Source organism: Eumetopias jubatus, unplaced genomic scaffold (genome assembly GCF_037043125.1).
Source record: "Eumetopias jubatus isolate StellerSeaLion01/CBP00866 unplaced genomic scaffold, mEumJub1_p1.0 scaffold_15, whole genome shotgun sequence".
Lineage (NCBI taxonomy): Eukaryota > Metazoa > Chordata > Mammalia > Carnivora > Otariidae > Eumetopias > Eumetopias jubatus.
The window spans coordinates 77616515-77631347 of record NW_028274821.1 but is presented as its reverse complement, the minus strand read 5'-3'; the positions used below and the strand labels follow the sequence as shown (position 1 = coordinate 77631347).

The 14833-nt window shown below is 42.2% G+C and overlaps 1 protein-coding gene across 3 annotated transcripts in view; it reads left to right on the top strand.

Moving 5' to 3' along the window:
• The window catches only part of ASTN2 (astrotactin 2), a 904520-nt gene that overhangs the window by 498902 nt on the left and 390785 nt on the right, over positions 1-14833 (top strand). The window lies entirely within an intron of this gene.

Sequence of the window (14833 nt, the reverse complement as noted above, 5' to 3'; positions counted from 1 at the left end):
AACAGTTTCTGAGCTCTACCCATGTTAACACATATAGATTCAGTTCATTCCTTTTAACTGCAGAGAACATTCCAGCACATGAATATACCGATTTTTTTCAGCTCTGCCCTGATGGAAGGCTATTTAGGCTGTTTCCAAGTTTTTGCTGTTACAAACAATGCCTGAGTGATCGTCTTGTTCATATATATCTCCGTGTGTATATTTGAATGCTCAAAATGCTCACACTTAAAAGCTAACAAGTGGAATGCTCATTATAGATCATTTTTGTCTGTGTGAGAAGTGGTTTCCTCAAGGGCTTCTAATCCTCAAGTCTGTGTTTGACCATCTGGTCTTCAGAGTTACTGACACTCAGTCACGGAGGGAATGTAAAGATCCATATCTCACTAAAAGAATTACGTTCAGATGCTCTGAGAGGTGAAGGACTTGACCGTGGTCACTGCGCCCAGAGATCCTTCTTGCAGTCCCTGAGCTGCAGTGACTCCTTACTTGCGTCCCTCTCCTCTCCACTTGGATCTCTCCCGTCCTCACCTCCAGCTTCAGTAGTGGGCTGCACCTGAATCTCTCTGCCTTAGGGTTAAAAAATGGGGGGGAGGTGTTGGGTAGTACCCTCCACAAACGGCGCAACCCTCAGCAAATGACTTGAATCTTTCTTCCTTTACTATTGAAAAAAAATGGGGTCGGGAGGGGGAGGTCAGTATCTTCAACAAATAGCACAGCCCTCAAATAAATTTGGTGGAAAATTACCCCAGGTTCCTTGCCCCATGGTGGAAAGATTCTGGATGCATCCTCCTCTCTCTCCCAGCAGGACTGAGCCCCTGTGTCCCACCTGGTGGCCCATTCATGAACATACCCTTTTAGCTTTCCTCCCTTTCCTACCTCACTTCTCAGTCCTTCACTTGCCTCCTGGGATCACCTCCCAAATCTATTACAGGTACGCAAGTCTTTGACTCAGGTCTGCTCTTCGCAGAACTCAATTAAAGACTCTTATCTGTATGCCAGGGGCTGTGCTAGGCAAAGGGGATACAAAAAAAAAAAATGAATAATATGTGATTTTGTGCTCTTAACAAGTCACAGGCCAGTGACCGAGGTCTTCCGACTCCCAACGCAGTGCTCTTTCTGCCATATGATATCTGTGCATTTTAATTCAGTGACATTCTTAAAAAAAAAAAAAAAATCAATCAGTCTTCCCAGCAATCAGTCTGAGTAAATGAAGTTTTATTGTAATAACTTAATTCCATGCCTTGTGTGTATGTGTGTGAAGACTTGATTAAAATATTAATCCTTAAACACAGACCTTAACTGGAAACCGAGTAGCTGCCCTGATGCTCTTATTGGCATATCCATTTTTCTGATATATGTTTCTCCTCCCTCTGCTCTTAGTAAATGTTGATGTTCAGTTCACGTTGATCAGTATTTAGCTCTTTGGGTCAATTTATCTTATTTATTGACCTGAGCAGAAAATCAATATAGTCTTCATTTGCCGTCCTGTTTAATTCGGGCGAATTTGATTCTGTGCAAACTCTGTCCACGTTACTAAGGCCTCAATCGGATACCACAGACTCCAGAAAGCCTTCCGGGGTCCAGCTGTAATTGACCTCCCACCACCCCACCTCTTGAAGAATAGAGGCAGCCGCAACTCGATTCCCCATGCTTAGTAAGTACAAATAAATGTATTAAGTTTGCTTCGAGAATGTGCTGGGTCTCTGAGCGCTCTGGCCTCCTTGTTATAGGGCCACTTTCATAAATGCGCAGGGAGGTAAAATGCCTCTGCAATAAATAAGTAACACTTCTGAAAAGCTAGTTGCTTTCACATCCTAGCAACTGCTGGGTGCCCTCAAGTCTGTACCTGCTTGTAGAAGTGTTTGTGTTAAACAGACCTCTGATTCGAATCCCAGTTTCTCTCCCAATTAACTGAGACCTTGGGTGAATTCCCTAACTTCTCTGAACTTCTGTTTACTCTCCTGTAAAATGAGTATTTGGGATTGTTGTTGGAATTACATAATGCAAGGGAAGCTCACAGCAGAGCCTGGGCTCCTATTATTATGTGATGGATGCCACTGGGCTTTTTTCTTTTTAAATTGTAATGGAGTCATTGTGTTTTTAAAAAGAACAATTTATAATTACTTTGGCCACCTTCAAATGTCAGTTATTCACCCCACTTTCCTACCTAACGCCTCCTTTTGAAAATCAGCTTAAAGTCCAATTTAGCCCCAGGTCTGGGGCAGAAAAGGGTGAAATTGTTTTCTTCCTAGAAACTGGAAAGGAAATACTTGTTTTGATATTAGGATCCCTCTCTAGACTGCACCTGAGCTGGGTCAGCACAGAGGAGGCTCTTGGTCAGTATCTCCTGGAAGGGAGCAAGGTAGGCTGGTCTTTGCTGCCCAGGAGTTACCAGTGAGAAGTGCAATTTCCCGGCCTTGGCTCATTGCAATATTGGAGACCTGTTTAAACTAAAAGTTATTTGCTGTTCATCTGAAATCCAAATGGAACTGGGTATCCTGTATTTTTATTCACTAAATCTGGCAAGCCTAATATTAGGCAGTCATCCGATGACCCTGAGCAGGTGACATTCAAGCCAGGAGACTATCTGGGGAAAGAGCATTCTTGCTTGGATCAAAGATGGCAAAATAACAGTTGTAGCTCTCTCTGGGCAGTGGGATTAATGGATTTGTTTTTCTTTTTCTTTTTCATTGTTGTCTAAATACCTTACAACAGCAATGTATGACTTCTCTAATAAAAAAATAGATTAAAAGTCGATGAGCTGGATAGAGTGCTTCCTGGTCTGACCAGGACTGACATTTAGCTTGGTCTGTCTTTTTGCCAGTCCTTCTCAGAGCTGCCAGCAAAACCAGGCTCCCAGGGTCCCACCCAGTTTAACCAGTCCCCTGCCCTTTGCCTCATGAACAAAGTATCCACCCTCAGACCACTGTGACCCTAACTGTCTGTCTTGTATGTTTACTCCACAAAGCCACCCCTCAGAAAAGAGGCTGTCACCGCAGGTATGGCTTTCTCACACACGAAGGGTATTTTCTCAGCTAATTTCTTTTAACGGTAATTGCCTGGAGAAGATACATTAGATCAGGAATAATAGATGAAGAGTTGGAATAAAGTAGTTTTATTCAGACAAAAGAATGGACAGGAGCTGTATTCCTAAATATGTTTATCATACTCTAAAATGATCGATGACTGGTTCATTTACATTTCTATGCAAAACTTAGGCAGATAGAATAACTAACTCTTAAAATCTTCTCAAGAAGATGGGGGGTTTGCCTTATATTCAGGAGTATGTAGAGAAGGGCATGCTGGACCATTTGAACACTGCAGCCTTTCCCTCTTAACTGTAGCAATAAAAAACAGCTAACATGTCTTGAATACTTATAGTGGGACCAGTTCTAAATGCTTCGCATTAATTCATTTTATCCTAACAACAGCCCCAGGTCCACGATGGTATTGTTATGCCACAGTTAAGACCTTAGGCAATCTGGCTCCAGAATGTGTACTTTCACTTTTTAAAAATTTTTTATTGTTATGTTAATCACCATACATTACATCATTAGTTCTTGATGTAGTGTTCCATGATTCATTGTTTGTGCATAACACCCAGTGCTCCACGCAGAATGTGCCCTCTTTAATACCCATCACCAGGCTAACCCATCCCCCACCCCCTCCCCTCTAGAACCCTCAGTTTGTTTTTCAGAGTCCATCCTCTCTCATGGTTCCTCTCCCCCTCTGACTTACTCTCCTTCATTCTTCCCCTCCTGCTATTTTCTTCTTTTTCTTTTTTCTTAACATATGTTGCATTATTTGTTTAAGAAGTACGAATCTGTGATTCAACAGTCTTGCACAATTCACACTGCTCACCATAGCACATACCCTCCCCAATGTCTATCACCCAGCCACCCCATCCCTCCCACCCCCCACCACTCCAGCAAAACTCAGTTTGTTTCCTGAGATTAAGAATTCCTCATATCAGTGAGGTCATATGATACATGTCTTTCTCTGATTGACTTATTTCACTCAGCATAACACCCTCCAGTTCCATCCGTGTCGTTGAAATGGCAAGATCTCATTCCTTTTGATGGCTGCATAATATTCCATTGTGTATATATACCACTTCTTCTTTATCCATTCATCTGTCGATGGACATCTTGGCTCTTTCCACAGTTTGGCTATTGTGGACATTGCTGCTATAAACATTGGGGTGCATGTACCCTTCGGATCCCTACATTTGTATCTTTGTAGTAAATACCCAGTAGTGCAATTGCTAGATTGGATGGTAGCTCTATTTTCAACTGTTTGAGGAACCTCCATACTGTTTACCAGAGTGGTTGCACCACCTTGCATTCCCACCAACAGTGTAGGAGGGTTCCCCTTTCTCCACATCCCCGCCAACATCTGTCGTTTCCTGACTTGTTAATTTTAGCCATTCTGACGGGTGTGAGGTGGTATCTCATTGAGGTTTTGATTTGGATTTCCCTGATGCCGAGCGATGTTGAGCACTTTTTCATGTGTCTGTTGGCCATTTGGATGTCTTCTTTGGAAAAATGTCTGTTCATGTCTTCTGCCCATTTCTTGACTGGATTATTTGTTCTTTGGGTGTTGAGTTTGAGAAGTACTTTATAGATTTTGGATACTAGCCCTTTATCTGATATGTCATTTGCAAATATTTTCTCCCATTCTGTCGGTTGTCTTTTGGTTTTGTGGACTGTTTCTTTTGCTGTGCAAAAGCTTTTTATCTTGATGAAATCCCAATAGTTCATTTTTGCCCTGGCTTCCCGTGCCTTTGGCGATGTTTCTAGGAAGAAGTTGCTGCGGCTAAGGTCGAAAAGGTTGCTACCTGTGTTCTCCTTTAGGATTTTGATGGACTCCTGTCTCACGTTTAGGTCTTTCAACCATTTGGAGTCTATTTTTGTGTGTGGTGTAAGGAAATGGTCCAGTTTCATTCTTCTGCATGTGGCTGTCCCATTTTCCCAACACCATTTATTGAAGAGACTGTCTTTTTGCCATTGGACATTCTTTCCTGCTTTGTCAAAGATGAGTTGACCATAGAGGTGAGGGTCCATTTCTGGGCTCTCGATTCTGTTCCATTGATCTATGTGTCTGTTTTTCTGCCAGTACCATACTGTCTTGATGATGACAGCTTTGTAATAGAGCTGGAAGTCCGGAATTGTGATGCTGCCAGCTTTGCTTTCCTTTTTCAACCTTCCTCTGGCTATTCGGGGTCTTTTCTGGTTCCATACAAATTTTAGGATTATTTGTTCCATTTCTTTGAAAAAAGTGGATGGTATTTTGATGGGGATTGCATTGAATGTGTAGATTGTTCTAGGTAGCATTCACATCTTCACAATGTTGGTTCTCCCAATCCATGACCATGGAACGTTTTTCCATTTCTTTGTGTCTTCTTCAATTTCTTTCATGAGTATTTTATAGTTTTCTGAGTACAGATCCTTTGCCTCTTTGGTTAAATTTATTCCTATGTATCTTATGGTTTGGGGTGCAATTGTAAATGGGATCGACTCCTGGATTTGTCTCTCTTCTGTCTTGTTGTTGTTGTATAGGAATGCCACTGATTTCTGTGCATTGATTTTATATCCTGACACTTGATTGAATTCCTGTATGAGTTCTAGCAGTTTTAGGGTGGAGTCTTTTGGGTTTTCCACATACAGTATCATATCATCTGCAAAGAGTGAGAGTTTGACTTCCTCTTTGCCGATTTGGAGGCCTTTGATTTCTTTTTGTTGTCTGATTGCTGTGGCTGGGACTTCTAATACTATGTTGAATAGCAGTGGTGATAGTGGACATCCCTGCCGCATTCCTGACCTTAGGGGAAAAGCTCTCAGCTTTTCCCCATCGAGAATGCTATTCGCTGTAGGTTTTTCATAGATGGCTTTTATGATATTGAGGTATGTACCCTCTATCCCTATACTCTGAAGAGTTTTGATCAAGGAAGAATGCTATACTTTGTCAAATGCTTTTTCTGCATCTATTGAGAGGATCATATGATTCTTGTTCTTTCTTTTGTTAATGTATTGTATCACGTTGATTGATTTGCGGATGTTGAACCATCCTTGCAGCCCGGGGATAAATCCCACTTGGTCATGGTGAATAATCCTTTTAATGTACTGTTGGATCCTATTGGCTAGTGTTTTGGTGAGAATTTTTGCATCCATGTTCATCAAGGATATTGGTCTGTAATTCTCCTTTTTGATGGGGTCTTTGTCTGGTTTGGGGATCAAGGTAATGGTGGCCTCATAAAATGAGTTTGGGAGTTTTCCTTCCATTTCTATTTTTTGGAACAGTTTCAGGAGAATAGGTATTAATTCTTCTTTAAATGTCTGATAGAATTCCCCTGGGAAGCCATCTAGCCCTGGGCTTTTGTTTCTTGGGAGATTTTTGATGACTGCTTCAATTTCCTTAGTGGCTATAGGTCTGTTCAGGTTTTCTATTTCTTCCTGGTTCAATTTTGGTAGCTGATACATCTCTAGGAATGCACCCATTTCTTCCAGGTTATCTAATTTGCTGGCATAGAGTTGCTCATCATATGTTCTTATAATTGTTTGTATGTCTTTGGTGTTGGTTGTGATCGCTCCTCTTTCATTCATGATTTTGTTGATTTGGGTCATTTCTCTTTTCTTTTTGATCAGTCTGGCCAGGGGTTTATCAATCTTGTTAATTCTTTCAAAGAACCAGCTCCTAGTTTCCTTGATCTGTTCTACTGTTCTTTTGGTTTCTATTTCATTGATTTCTGCTCTGATCTTTATGATTTCTCTTCTCCTGCTGGATTTAGGCTTTATTTGCTGTTCTTTCTCCAGCTCCTTTAGGTGTAGGTTTAGGTTGTGTATTGGAGACCTTTCTTGTTTCTTGAGAAAGGCATGTATTGCTATACACTTTCCTCTCAGGACTGCCTTTGCTGCATCCCAAAGATTTTGAACAGTTGTGTTTTCATTTTCATTGGTTTCCATGAATTTTTTTAATTCTTCTTTAATTTCCTGGTTGACCCATTCATTCTTTAGTAGGATGCTCTTTAGCCTCCATGTATTTGAGTTCTTTCCAACTTTCCTTTTGTGAGTGAGTTCTAGTTTCAAACCATTGTGGTCTGAAAATATGCAGGGAATAACCCCAGTCTTTTGGTACCAGTTGAGACCTGATTTCTGACCTAGAATGTGATCAATTCTCGAGAATGTTCCATGGGCACTAGAGAAGAATGTGTATTCCGTTGCTTTGGGATGGAATGTTCTGAATATGTCTGTGAAGTCCATTTGGTCCAGTGTGTCATTTCAAGTCTTTATTTCCTTGTTGATCTTTTGCTTAGATGATCTGTCCATTTCATTGAGGGTGGTGTTAAAGTCCCCCACTATTATTGTGTTGTTGTCAATGTGTTTCTTTGCTTTTGTTATAAATTGCCTTATATGATTGGCTCCTCCCGTGTTAGGGGCATAGATATTTACAATTGTTAGATCTTCTTGTTGGATAGACCCTTTAAGTAGGATATAGTGTCCTTCCTCATCTCTTATTACAGTCTTTGTTTTAAAATCTAATTTGTCTGATATAAGGATTGCCACCCCAGCTTTCTTTTGGTGTCCATTAGCATGGTAAATGGTTTTCCACCCCCTCACTTTCAATCTGGGGGTGTCTTTGGGTCTAAAATGTGTCTCTTGCAGACAGCATATCGATGGGTCTTGTTTTTTAATCCAATCTGATAGCCTGTGTCTTTTGATTGGGGCACTGAGCCCATTTACATTCAGGGTAACTATTGAAAGGTATGAATTTAGTGCCATTGTATTGCCTGTAAGGTGACTGTTACTGTATATTGTCTGTGTTCCTTTCTGATCTATGCTGCTTTTAGGCTCTCTCTTTGCTTAGAGGACCCCTTTCAATATTTCTTGGAGGGCTGGTTTCGTGTTTGCAAATTCCTTTAGTTTTTGTTTGTTCTGGAAGCTTTTTATCTGTCCTTCTATTTTCAATGACAGCCTAGCTGGCTATAGTATTCTTGGCTGCATATTTTTCTCATTTAGTGCTCTGAAGATATCATGCCTGTCCTTTCTGTCCTGCCAGGTCTCTGTAGATAGGTCTGTTGCCAATCTAATATTTCTATCATTGTAGGTTACATATCTCTTCTCCCGAGCTGCTTTCAGGATTTTCTCTTTGTCTGTGAGACTCGTAAGTTTTACTATTAGATGTCGGGGTGTTGACCTATTATTATTGATTTTGAGAGGGGTTCTCTGTGCCTCCTGGATTTTGATGCCTGTTTCCTTCCTTACATTAGGGAAGTTCTCTGCTATAATTTGCTCCAATATACCTTCTGCCCCTCTCTCTCTTTCTTCTTCTTCTGGGATCCCAATTATTCTAATGTTGTTTCATCTTATTGTATCGCTTATCTCTCGAATTCTGCCCTCGTGATCCTGTAGTTGTTTTTCTCTCTTTTTCTCAGCCTCTTTATTTTCCATAATTTGGTCTTCTGTATCACTGATTCTCTCTTCTGCCTCATTTATCCTAGCAGTTATTGCTCCCATTTTTGATTGCACCTCATCAATAGCCTTTTTGATTTCGACTTGGTTAGATTTTAGTTCTTTTATTTCTCCAGAAAGGGTTTCTCTAATAACTTCCATGCTTTTTTCAAGCCCAGCTAGTATCTTTAAAGTCATGATTCTGAACTCTAGGTCCGACATCGTACTAATGTCCGTATTGAGTAGGTCCCTGACTGACGGTACTACCTCTTGTTCTTTTTGCTGAGGTGATTTTTTTCGTCTTGTCATTTTGTCCAGAGGAGAATAGATGAATGAGAGAACAAAATGCTAACAGGTTAACAACGTCCCCAGCAAATATACTCTATACAAATCAGAAAAGACCTGAAACCAGGGGAAAAGAAAGGGAAAGAAAGAAAAAAGAAAGAGAAAAAAAAAAGATAAAAACAAAAACAGAACAATACAAAAAAAGCAGAATATGATCAAATGTGATCAAGCTAGTGCATTGATCAGTGTCACACACTAGATTTTGGGCATATTTTGGTCTGTTAGAAAAAAGTGCCTCCTAAAATTTTAAAGGAAGCAAGACATATATGTACAAAATAAGGGTTGATACAATGAAGGGATAGAAGATGACTGTAAAGATGAAAATTATAAAAGATTTTATTAAAGGAATTGATAAGATAAGTTGTTTGAAAAAAGAAAGAAGATTTACAAAAAAAAGGGAAAAGGGGAGAGAATGTGATCAGGCAGGAGACTAGAACAAAGCCATACACTAGAGATTTAGGGTATATTTTGATCTGTTAGAAGAAACTGTACCTCAGAATTTTAAAGAGAGAACAACTTATATATATATATATATATGCCAAAAATAAGGGTAACTACTATGAAAGGATAAAATATGACTCTAAAAATGAAAAATAAAAAAGTTTTTTTTTAAAAAAGGGATTGATAAGATGTTGGTTGAAAAAGGGAAAACGAAAAATTAAGAAAAACAGTTAAAAAATTAACTTTGATGAACTAATGAATCATGGTAAAAAAAAGCCATGAATTCTATGTGCAGTATTCCCCTAGTGCTGGAGTTCTCCCGTTCTCCTTGATGGGTAAACTTGGTCTTGGCTTGCTGGCTGTTCGCGCTAATCTTCTGGGGGAGGGGCCTGTTGCCGTGGTTTCCAAATGTCTTTGCTGGAGGCTGAATTGCCCCGCCCTTGTCGGTCCAGGCTAAGGAAGCTGCTCGGGTTTGTTCTCAGGAGCTTTTGTTCCTTGCAAGCTCTCGGTACAGCTTTGTAGGACCAGGGCGAAAATGATGGCCTCCCAATCTCCACCCGGAGGAGCTGAGAACTCAGGGCCCCGCTCCTCAGTGAGCCCCCAGTGAAAAGCAGTCAATCACTCCTGTCTCCCCGGTCTCCGGCCGCACTCCGTGCTCACCCGGCCTGTGACCGAGCATTTCTATCTCTGGCACCCGACCCCGTGTGGAGTCTCCAAACCCAGCAGATCCCTGCAGTGCGTTCCCGCGCGGCTCCTCCTGGGGGAGAAAGGGGAGTCTCCCCGGCTCTGCCGCTTGTTGGGTCCCTGCTGGAGGAGCAGTGGCCTGACTGGGCCGCGGATCACAGTTTATGGCAACCCTAAGCTGAGAGCCCGTGCCTCAGCTCCGTCTCTGCAGCCAGCTTCCCCGCTCCGATACCTGGGAGTTCTGCTGCACTCAGGCACCCCCGGTCTCTCTGTGACCCCGAGGGTCCTGAGACCACACTCTCCCTGGAGGATTCCACCCCCCGCTTAGCCACTGGAGCGAGCGACGTCCCTCAGCGGAGCCGACTTCTAAAAGTTCCGATTTTGTGCTCCGCGGCTCTATCACTTGCCAGAAGCGGCCGACGGAGGTCCCCTCCCCCGTCATCTATCCTCCTGAATATCGCCTTGGATTCACTTCTCCGCACATCCTACCTTCCAGTAAGTGGTCGCTTCTCTGTTCAGAGAGTTGTTGGTACTCTCCTCTTCGCTCTCCTGTTGAGTTCGTAGGTGTTCAGAATGGTTTGATCCCTATTTAGCTGAATTCCCGAGACCAGAGGAAATTTAGGTCTCCTACTCCTCCACCATCTTGCTCCGCCCTCGTACTTTCACTTTTTAAAATTTATTTTTATTTTTTATTCTTTTGAGAGAGGGAGAGAGAGCCGGGTTTGGGAGGGGCAGAGGGAAAGGGAGAATCTCAAGCAGGCTCCACGCCCAGCACGGAGCCAGACGTGGGACTTGATCTCAAGACCCTGAGATCAGGACCTGAGCCCAAATGAGAGTAAGACATTTAACCAGCCATACCCCCAGGCACCCCCAGAGCCTGTCCTTTTAAAATATATATATGTACATATTTTATTAGGAAAATGTCAAACATAAACAAAAGAAGAAAGAATCGTGCAGCGGATTCCCCACGTGCCCATCACCCAGCTGTAATAAGTTCATCTCCTGGCCCAGAGCCCAGCTGTCAATCAAATGACACCATCAGGCTCTTCACAGCCCATCTTCAAACCCCAGCTCCTTCACTGGCACACTGGTGACATTGTGCCTGTCCCTCCCTGTGCTTCCCTATGCCTTTCTCCTCATCTATAACATGGGGGTAAGTGACACAGGGGCTACTTCATGGATTTGCGGTAATAGAGCAGACAAGAAGTGACTCACTCACTGTTGGACACGTAGGAAACAGCGTTATTGGATCAGTGTTGGTCTTCCCCACTCTCGTGGAAGCTACAAAAGGGACCCAGCATCTGAATGCCACTGAACAATAGGTATTCAGTAAATGTCTGAGTAAATGAAAGCAAAATATCTTGTGTCTTGGCCCAAAAGCTCCACCGCATGTGGCTCATTGTCTTTCAACAGAGAAATTTTCCTGCCCAAGTTAATAGTTAGAACTATTCAAAACCTTTTCAAAATATAAACAGTCTTTAAGAGAAATTGTATATTAATGCAAATGTCAAGGTACCTCTGGCTACTGTTAGCAAAATAAACTCAACAGTGAATACATTAGATACATCAACACCAGGCATTTGGGTTCTAAGAATTTTGCTTTGATGACTTGGAGCTTGAAGAATTATTTCTAGATGGACTGGAAGTGCTTTGTTTATGTGGTTAAAAAACAAAATTCAACTGAGTAAATTTGAAGATCTAATTGGCTTTATTTAATGATTCATGAATAGGTCAGCATCCCATCTAGCAAATACAAAGGCGCTCCAAAGAGCTATAGAAAAGGAAAGGTTTTTAAAGGCTGAGGGGGTGGTGGGTCAAGGAACTCATAAATGGGATTGAAAAAAAAAAAGATTATATTGGGCAAGATAACCTTTCTCTCAGTGACAAAAATATCTATTAGGCAGATTACTTCACTGGTGCTGACCAGAAAATTCTAGAATGACTGGTGAAGATGACATTCCTGGGGGAGATTGAAACTACCATTAGCTTAGGTATTAGTTTTGGTTTGGTGGCTTGGGCTTAGCACAGGTGACTCCATTTTGGGCCTGTTGTGCCTTTTTTGAACAGTGTGAAAGCTAGCAGAAAGCTCTACTACCCTCTACCTTTGCTAACCTTGAGGCCACTGGCACCAAATGGAATCTTAGGCCGGGCATAGGAGCAAACTCACTAATAAGATTAATGATAAATTGTCTTTCTGTAAGCTGCTGCCTCAAGCAGAGCTGGGTCCCCATCACAGTTCCGGGACTCGTCAGCCTACTTCCTTTGCTGGAGCTGTTGTTTTCTTGTCTGTAAAAGGGGGGTGGCTATCACAAGACTCATTTTGACAGTTAATGAGTTAATATGATGAGTGTCCTTCCCCTTTACAGAGCTTTAATCTGTTCACTTCTGTCACTTCGTGTTTTCCTCGTCGACGGTGCCATTCACAACGTAGCCCCTTTTTTCAGGCAAGAAAATGGAAGCCCAGAGAAGTCAAGTGACTTACTCAGAATCACACAGCTTTTCCAAGAGACTTAATTTCAAGTTCCACCTGCCAACAAACCATTTCACAGCTAAATGCTGGGTTATCATTGATTTAAAGGTGGGGAGGCAGGGCCGGTGAATGAAATCCTCTTTGGTTCTGTGTGAAGAATTGAGATGCCAGGGAAAGTGGGTTCTCTTGATTATATCATGCAAAAACTGAAAGATTTCCTTTAACTACCATGTTGAGCTATTGCTAGCAATTTGAAATGTTTATGTGAGTCCCAGGCAGCCTATCATCTGGGTGGCAGGTGCAGTTAGAAACATGGAATAAGAAGGGAGTTTATTTCTAAAGGGCCTGATGAATCCCCAAAATGAACTTGTCAGTCAACCCAAGAAATGTAACTCTGAAGGAACAGGAAATTAATGATTGTCCCCCTTGGCATAGACAGGCACTCCACTACCAGGGGTATGATTTGCTAGCTGTCAGCACATTTCTCTCTCCTTCAGCCTAGTTGGTGGTTATTTCTGTCAATAGAAACTGAGTTCAATACCTCAGAAATGTGGATCGATATACCCACAGCACTTGTTGGCTGAAATGAGCTTCTGCATGACCTGGAAAAGGAGAAAACTGGATTCCTTTTCTTCTCCTCCTACCTCTTTCCCTTCCTCTCTTTCTGCTTTCTTTTCTGTCTTCTGCAAATGTTTATTACACCAGCTATGTGTCAGACCCTGTGCCCATCACTGAGGATACACAGATAAATGAGAGGAATGAATGTCGTGAGCAAACGGTGTCTGCACGTGCTCTGGGATGCACCTCCGTAGAGATGGACACAGGATCCAGGAAGGTGGACAGGCAGGTAAACAGCAGTTCAGCCTAAGTAGTACGGTGGATGGTGGGCTTCTGGCTTCATGGAGACGGTAATAAGTGAGCTGGACTCTGGAATGGGAATAGGAGTCTGCCAGAGACTGATTGGACAGGAAGGTTACAGACACATACTCAGAGATACAGGGATGAGAAATGGCATGTCCTTGCTCCTTCCTGCATTATTGCTTTCTCCTTTTTTTTTTCTTTTGCTGCTTCCTTTTTTCTGAGAATGATCTTCTGATAGATTTTTAATACTGTCATTTATGGAGCAAGAGAGAGAAAAATATGAATGCTATGTTATTCATATGGTATAATATAATAGTTCATATCAAGTGATAATAACATTGAGTATCTACACTGTGCCAATAAAGCCATCAGAAGATTCGTGAGGACAAGAAGTAGTGGCTGTCTCTATGTACACTGGTATACCCAGAAGCCTACACAGAGTAGGCGTGTATTGAATATATTTATTTTAGAATGAGTGCCAGACACTTCGCATATGTTACCTCTGATCTCATGATACATCCATCACAGATGAATAAGACGATAGATACTATTTCCCGCACAGAGTGGTCAGATATAGACTATTACCTGCACGGAGTGGTTATCCTTTTTAACCTGTAAGTCAGATTAGTGCACTCTGCTTAAAACCCTCCAATGCCTTGACATTTTACCTGTGATAACACCCAGAGTCCTTCCCATCGCCTTCAGGATGCTCCATGATCCATCCCCTGCTGCTTCTTGAAGGGCCAACCCCACCCCTGCCTCTGGACCTTTGCATCTGCTGTTCTCTCTGCTTGCAACATGATGTCCCCAGCCTCCTTCTCTCCAGCACTTCCTTCCTGCTTCTGCTGAAGTTCCACTCCTCAGGCCTCGGGTAGCCCTTTCCCCACCCACTGTCCCCAAACCAACACAGCCTCTCTCCCCCCAGGAGTCTCTCTCAGTCTTGCCTTCTTTTCCTTCACTTATCCCTCTGGCTTTATACCATGTAGGTATAGTTTGTTCATGGCTGTCTCCCCTGAAACATAGCAGGCTCTCAATAAATCCTTCATTGAATTTGTCATTAAATTTATTTTTATATATTTCCACATTCAATCTATTCAGTGATCCTATGAAATAGGCATTGATGTCCACATATTCAGAAAAGGGACTTAGAACATAATTAACCATAACAATGACAGCAACAATCTGTTGAGCACTTGCTTAGGCCAGGTGCTGTGTTAATCACTCTGCATTCATTATCCCATTTTATGATCTTAATGACCTTACCAAGCTTCCCTGACCACCTTCCTAAACGGGCACAGGACCCCCCTCAGCCCACCCCACCACGGCCAAGCCCCCTTCCACCTCAATAATGGTTTTGCACGTTAGCTCTTTAACTCTTGATTCCTCCTTCATTTGTTAGATCTTTGTGTCCCCCTACTAGACTATAAACGCTGGGAGAGAGGGACTCTTTTTTTTTCTTTTTTTTTTTAATACACCACCTCCTTTACTACACCTGGAACAATGCCTAGCATGCAGTAGATGCTCAGTAAATATTTTTGACATTGCTGAAATGTGGGATTCTTTCCCACATGGGAGAAGGAGCCCA